The sequence below is a fragment of the Sinocyclocheilus grahami genome, unplaced genomic scaffold, assembly GCF_001515645.1.
Source record: "Sinocyclocheilus grahami isolate Dianchi unplaced genomic scaffold, SAMN03320097.WGS_v1.1 scaffold410.1, whole genome shotgun sequence".
Lineage (NCBI taxonomy): Eukaryota > Metazoa > Chordata > Actinopteri > Cypriniformes > Cyprinidae > Sinocyclocheilus > Sinocyclocheilus grahami.
Genome location: NW_015505589.1, coordinates 996094 through 1003976, shown reverse-complemented (window position 1 = coordinate 1003976; position 7883 = coordinate 996094). Strand labels below are relative to the sequence as shown.

At 39.3% G+C, this 7883-nt stretch overlaps 1 pseudogene; it reads left to right on the top strand.

Annotated features, from left to right (window-relative positions):
• LOC107550918 (transmembrane protein 132C pseudogene) overlaps positions 1–7883 on the top strand; it is a 73535-nt pseudogene that overhangs the window by 64381 nt on the left and 1271 nt on the right.

The window sequence follows — 7883 nt, the reverse complement described above, 5'->3', positions numbered from 1 at the left end:
AGCAGGCCAAGAGTTATCACGTTGGACGCAGCTGTCATCAGCCCGAGCAGTCTGGAACTGCTTGACAGTGAGTGACCAACCTTACTCTCGCTACTGAGGTGAGGATCGACTCGATCTGAGCAGGAGACATACATGCCTGCATCGTGGTCGAATCCCACACCACGCCCAGATAAGTGGTTCTCTGTACTGGAGAAAGCACACTTTTCTTGGCATTAAGTCTTAACCCCAGTTCTTCGTGTGAGCGAGAACGACATCTCGATGTCGAACCTCCATCCGCTCAGACCGAGCTAATATCAACCAATCGTCGATGTGGTTGAGTCGTGAAAGTGTGGGGTGAGAGTGCAAGGCCTAAGGAAGAACCAGTATTGGTAGGCTTTTGCCCCCAAAAGCAAACCTCAGGAACTTCCTATGATGAAACCCCAGCTCTTTTATGTGAGCGAGAACGACATCTCGATGTCGAACCGCCATTCGCTCTGACTGAGCTAATATCAACCAATCGTCGATGTGGTTGAGTCGTGAAAGTGTGGGGTGAGAGTGCAAGGCCTAAGGAAGAACCAGTATTGGTAGGCTTTTGCCCCCAAAAGCAAACCTCAGGAACTTCCTATGATGAGGAAGGATGGAGATATGTGCATCTTTTAGATTGATCGTGACACATCAGACCTCGGACTTGGTCTGAGACACTACCTGTTTGAGTGTGAGTGTTCTGAACTTCAGTCGCATGACTGAGCGGTTCAATAGGTGCAGACCGTAGAGGTAGCGAGCCTCTTAGTACCGCTACGTTTAATGCGGTGTGAACCTCTCTTCCCCAGAGGGGTCTGCCCTCTGAGGACCTGAGCCACAGCATCGGGACTCTCATAGCTGAAGTCTCCTATTGAAAACGACGGCCCTAAGACCCACGTCGTCTGCTAGGAAGAATAGACAACAGCCTGTTCAGGGCAGGACCCATCTAGATACCTCCGTAGAGGTAGCGAGCCTCTTAGTACCGCTACGTTTTCGGGCGGTAACTGAGAGAAGCGCTCGCCGGAGACCGCTGCGCCCTGGAACACGGCAGGGTTGGCAGACAGACCTCCTGAGGGCACTGAGGAGAGACGGACACCGTGTAATGCGGAGCGTGCCCGGCAAGAGCGGAGCGCTTAACAGCGGAAAAAAAAACACAATCCGCCCCCCGAGAGCCGACTGATTAATGGCTTCCCTTTTTGTGCGAGCTCCGCTCCCTTTTAATGCTGCTCATTATAATATCAGGCATAATATGCTTGTGTAACTGATGTTTGTGCAACTGGCGAGCTCTTTGACGCCCTCCATATCAATCTCCTCGGAGAAAGACAGGCGGAGCATCGCGCCCTCTCCACGGTGGGAAGGACCGCAGCGCGGGCTTCCGAAACCCCGTGAGCGGGCGCCGGATCTGGTGATTAGGAAGCAGATCCATACGCGAAACCCACGAGCACAGCCGCAGCTCCGCCTTGGCCTAAGCGGGGCCGGCACCGCGAGGAACACTAGTGAAGGCTCCCTCCTCAAAGAGAGCCCTCTGAGAGCGAAGCAAGGCAGTAACAACTATGCTTCGCTCCCAAGCAAACCACGCACAGGCTGTGTGTATTCCCACTCGTTATACTGTATAACGTTTTCTTTGGGCAGGGAGGAACACACAACCTACAACGTGGCTTGCTCTCACCCTTGAAATGCTTTGTCTTTGCATGAGCTTAGACATAGCTGGAGCTTATAGACTTTCACAATTGACAGACAACAATAAATATGACTGACACACACAGAGCGTTTCGCTGAATGACAGAAAGCTGACGCTGGCTCCGCCGCTTGTGCTTTTATAGCTTCCTGGTCATGACGTCACCACTCAGCTATCGGACTGATTTCACATGTTATTCAGAGCGTGGTCACAGAAGGCGTTCCCCTAGCGTTTTCCGACGCAGCTCGAGTTCCTGAAGAGGAACTTTAGCTTCATACACTGTAGATAAGTGTGATCCTGCCTGTGGAAACCCAGCTAAAGTATTTTTTATAAAAGAGTGGATGAGTAATTCACTCCTTGATTTGCTTATTAAAAGCCTCCTTTGAGATCGTTTTGATAGACATGTTTATTGTGTATTATTTTCAACGTGTTTATTGCTAAGTCTAGTGTGGCAAAAGGTGACAAAATAATTAAATAATAATTTGCGTGCAGTGTATCTGGTAACCATGACAACCTCACACACATCCTGCTGCTGCTCTATGTAATCAGATTGTGAATTTGTAGATTTTCTATAGCAAAACTAAAATGTGTTTAAAAGTGCGACTTGACCAAATCGTCCGGCTCGGTTTGCCCCCCCTCGAACTCGAAGACATCTCTAATTTGACAGTTTACCATCTGATCTCACCCAGTGACTCTAGGCTACGTAGGACGGGACAAAACCATGCAGTGAATGGGGGGAGATAATTTTGCTGGAAATGCAGAAATAAGCCGTCATTTTGTTTTATTTGTAACTCTTTGGTAGATATATTTGTAATTTCTATTACATTTACTACCACTACTGTTACTACTAAAAAAACAGATCTCTGGGGGCCACAAAAGTGCGTGGGCCCTTAGAGTCGTCCTAACTTTCCCCCCCTTAGCAGCGCCCCTGCTTACTGCATTAACTGCTTTCAGTTATCTTTTGCCAAATGAGTGAATCACTTCAGATTTCAGCAAAACAAATTTAACATATCAGAAATAAAATAAATTCCTTCAAAAGATTTGTTTGACGATTTTTTTAATGAACACAGAGGTGGTATGAATGCAGTAAATTAATTAGTCCTTATTAAATTAAATATTGAATTATATTCACAGGTGCGGGGGCAGTGAGATTTTAACTTGAATACTTTTATTCAACAGGCATTGCATTAAATTCATCAAAAGTGACAGTAAAGGCATTTTTGCGGTTCTTTTGAACTTTCTATTCATCAAAGAATCCTGAGGACAAAAAGTATTACAGTTTTCACAAAAACATTAAACAGCACAACTGTTTTCCACACTGATGATAAGAAATGTTTCTTGAGCACCAAATCAGCATATTAGAATGATTTATGAAGGATCATGTGACACGTGTAATGATGCTGACAATTAGGAATACATTTAAAATAAAATAAATGTAAACTAAAATATATTACAATAGAAAACACTTATTTTAAATTGTAATATTATTTCACAATATTTTTGCTTTTAATGTGTTTTTGATTAAATAAATAGTGCCTCACAGGGCAAATCGTACCTCAAATGTTTGAACAGTAGTTTTTACCAAAATGGAAACACAAAATAAATAAATAAATACATATCATTAATTTATTTCATTCACTTATTTATATTTATTGAACACCTAAATACTGATTCATAAATGTTATTGTTCATTCATTTCAAAATTTGATCACAAAACTTCAATTCATATGTTTTAATTTATTAACAGAACCAACTTATAAGTTCTTTGATTGGGAATCAGACTACACTGGTCATTCTGTATGTCTGATTCAGTAAACACAACCAGCTCATTACAGTTATTTATTTAAGTCAAAACTTACTCACTAGTGGCTCGTTAGTGATTTATTATGAATCAGTTCATGAGAGTCATTTGTTCAGGAATCAGGCTACATTGGTTGCCCTGTATGATTTTGATTCACCAAAAAGAACTGCAGATGCTCATAACCATTTGTATTTTTTAATGGCAGTGATCCTTAATTATTCTTGTCAGTTCCCAACCCTAGGCACAACCTAGAGTGAGAGCAAAGCATCATGGGATTAGATAGTCCTCCAAAACTAAGCAGCCGATTCAACAGAAGAGCGCCTCCTGGAGGCAGGCCTGCTCCACTTCAATAAACACCTGACAACCACACTGATCTCTCTCTCTCTCTCTCTCTCTCTCTCTCTCACCACCCTTTATCCCTCCATCTTCCTTTTATCTGTTTACTGGCCTTGAGTCTCTCTCCCAACCTTGCCCTTTCCCTCTCATTCTCACACCTGCGTGACTCGCTCTCCAATCTCGCCCTCTCACCACACTCTTTGACAGGCCACGGACAGGTTGACATTGCCTCCTGTAGCCTTACATATCATTAGGGCCGCTCTCGTCCACAGCCAGACTAGGGGGCAGTGACTCTGAAAGCCCTCTCCAGCCCGGGCTGCTTTCCTCTGGGCAGCCCTCCTGTCAGGCCTCCCTAATACCTTGTCCTGCTTGGGCAGTCAGAAGAAGACCTTCCCCTTGTCTGGAGCCTCCCTACAAGGGCCGACCGGCGGCTCATGTTGATCCATCAGCGTGACAGCAGTGTGGTCGAAGAGAAAGAGGCAAAAGGAACAGAAAAGCAGGCATTGATGATGATTGACAGGTGGAGACTATGGAGGCTTTTTTTTTGCTGTGTATTTTAAATAAGACATTGAAGCCAGTTTAATTTTTGTTCAGTGAGGATTTATTAATGGTTCATTGTGTTGTGCTTCATAATAGAGCTGCAAAAGTACAAACAACGTTCCTTTGTCCCTTATTCAATTGCCTGCTATCATAAAAAGTACACCCAGAAAGTCTATATGCCATTATTGCTGAACTGAATGAAATGAAATTGACTTAAATTAAATAACTGGCAGGAATTTGCCGACGTGTAGTGGTAGTTCAACTCCCATATTTCATTTTCTTTTTCAAATAAGTGTATCACTTTGTAGTACGCACGGACTGAAATTACTGCCACACAGCACATTAAAGAGATTCTGATTAATGGCTTCCCTTTTCCGGGTTGCTGGTCATGTTCGTAATTTCATTTAAGCCTGGACTCATTCATTACTTTCGCTAACAATTTCTCTCTTTTTTTGTAGCAAACATTCACAACTTCTTTGAATTGGCCACTCTAGAAATTAAACAAAGTCAGCCGAGCTTGTAAGGCATAAATTAAAATCTGTAATGGATTTTTGTCAAAGAAGACATTGCGCTGTATTTCACACTGCAGGCTGTTTTTCTACTTCCACAAGTTGCCATGTGAAATTCTGCCTTGTGGCATTTGCATATTGTCAGCTGTATGTAAACTAGCTATTAGCACTGAAATAACAGCCAGAAACATCTGGACTTGACTGCGACATCTGTCAGCGGGTGTTGATTACTGACCAAGCATGCATTGCATGCTGTATGTAAGTTATCGCATCTGAAGCATGTGTATAGGGATACAGCTTAAATTTACTATGGAAAGACAGGCCAATAAATCTTGTAAAAATGAAAATGGAGCCTGAAAAAACGGTTTTTCTATGTATTTCCTCTCAATTCCTTCGACGAATCGCTTAGATTGTTTTGCAATGACAAGATGTTCCCTTCAAAGCCCTTTTTTCCCAGCCATGTTTGTGTACGGCCATGCATGTGTGTGCATAGCCAATCCTCCTAAATTAGTAATTTATTCCTTATGATTCACAAGAAGGTCATTCATTGCTGCATCCTTGGTCAAGGCAGAGCACAGAAAGAGAGGAAAGTAGCCTAATCAGAGCATAGAACGCTCTTCAGTTTAAAGGTCAAAGACTAACGATTGATTAAGATATGGTTTTAAAACACTGGGTGGATAAAATGTTCTAAAATGATATTTTTAAGCTGGATTTGAGTGGAGACGGACAGTATTTACATATTTTAAAGAAATATGCAGATTGGGTAGAGTGCACTTTCTTTTACATGTGAGCAGCTCATGAGCCAGTGTTTTCAGTGTCTCAAATTAGTTCAGTTCGCAGTAATCTGCAAGTGCTGTGAGTTTGAGTCGCTTTAATGAGAAGAGCTTATGAGCCAGGTGTTGTCAACAAAAGAGATGCTTTAAGGCTCTGGTTTTCTGTCAAAATAAAAACAGAAAATTACCAAGACCATAAATATTAGTATTGTAATTTACAGTTGTACTGCTCATTATTATAGTAATAATAATATATTTACAATACTAATATTTTTATTGTGTTTAATAATAACAATAATAATAATTATTATTAGTAGTAATAAAACAAATTTATAAGATATTATTATTATTATTATTATTATTATTATTATTATTACTACTACTACTACTACTACTAAAGAAATATTAATAAGAAATACTATTGTAATATCACTATATTATTATTATTATGATCATATTGATATAAAATCATAAGCAGTGCAGTCTACAAACAAGGAGAGCAAACCTGGAACAACAAAACAAAACAAAACAAAAAAATTCACATTTTGCATTTACATTTAGTCATTTAGCAGACGCTTCTATTCAAAGCGACTTGATATGCAAGCGCTATAACAAGTATCACTTAGCTTAATGCAGTACATGTAGCAATGTTTTTTTTTTTATTATATACTAAATAAAAAGAAAACAGATGTTTTCTCTTTATTTATTATATAATAAAAAAAGTGATTAAATTGATTATTTGTTATAAAAAAAAAAATGTTTGGTTTGTGAAGACTTTGTTTTGGCTGAAAATAGTTCCCAGAACAGTGACACAGTACTATATATAATGGGTCATACGTTCACCCTCACAGATAAAAATTCTGAGTGCCTATCTGTGTCTATTTTGGTTTATGTCCACTTCTTCATATCAGAGTGACTCATCAGTCTCCACATTACTTTCTGTCTGAGGTGAAATCGATGTTTCTGCTTGAGGCTTTGCTATTGAGGTTTTGATAGCATGCCACTGCCAGTGCTGTCTACCAGAAACAGTGAGGGAGATATCACATAGGATGCAAGCAGTGCCTGCTCTGGAAATAACTTTGGCACTTCTTTTATGATGCAATAGATTTGAGAAAAGAAGTGAAAGAGTTGAACTTTAGTTCAGTTCTCTGAAACAATAATCAGATGTCTGTTAGCTAAAGTTGGTCATTAAAAGTTTTCTTATTTACTTGTACTTTCAGTGTCATTTTGCACCAAAAGAACTTTAGTCTCCCACTCTCACATACTGTAAACCTGATTTCAATTTTTATGGTTTGGAAGGATATAGAAACTGAAACATTTAACAATTAAAACAGAACATAATGTTTCCGTGCAGATAGAGCAAATTGTGTAGCTTTATAGCAGGTAAGTGCTGAGTAACTAACCATGTTCTTTGGAGTCCAGAGTTTAATCGAAGTCCCTTTAAGGCAAGTCAGTTCACTCGTCTGTTATCTTGGTAATGCCTCTGGGCAGCTATTTGCTATGCAGACAATAGTCAAACCAGTACATCTTCCCTATACTTGCATGGAGAAAGAATGAAATCTCTTTAATGTTTGTCAAGATTACATTCCAGTATGTTTCACATCAGCAATAAAATGTGACAACAGTGGTAATCATAAATTGTGCTTCTTTGGCAGATCAGGTTAATATGGATATGATTTCCACACACAGTAAAAAATACAAATGCAAATAAGATTTTTTTTAATGTATTGCAGAGTTATATTGTACATTTAATTGTCTATTCTCATTACCTCTGTTTATACACTTACAGTTGACCTATTGCATCATGTAACACTCACTTTAGAGGTTAACTTGAGATCAACACAAATTCATCTTTGAAACACTGATAATTTAATTACACTGTTAAATCGAATCTTTAGCAGATGTAAAAAATAATATTTCATATTTTACATTGTAATGTTTTGATTCATCTGTTGCATTAGTTTTTAGCTTTTTATTTTTAATTAATTTAGACAAAATAGTACAACATTTTAATGTCAGCTGTCAGTTATCATCCATATCATGAAAATAATTATCAGCTTCTTCGGAATCAGCCGGAATTGTAATATTGGTGCATATGTGTACCTTTCTTTTTCTAATACACACCTACACAAAAAGGTAAAAAGAAAATTAAAAAAAAGCTGTCAGTGGGCCGTTACCCAAGGTTATTAAAACTGAAACTAATATTAAAAAAATGTAACAAATAAAATAATTAATTAATTAATTAT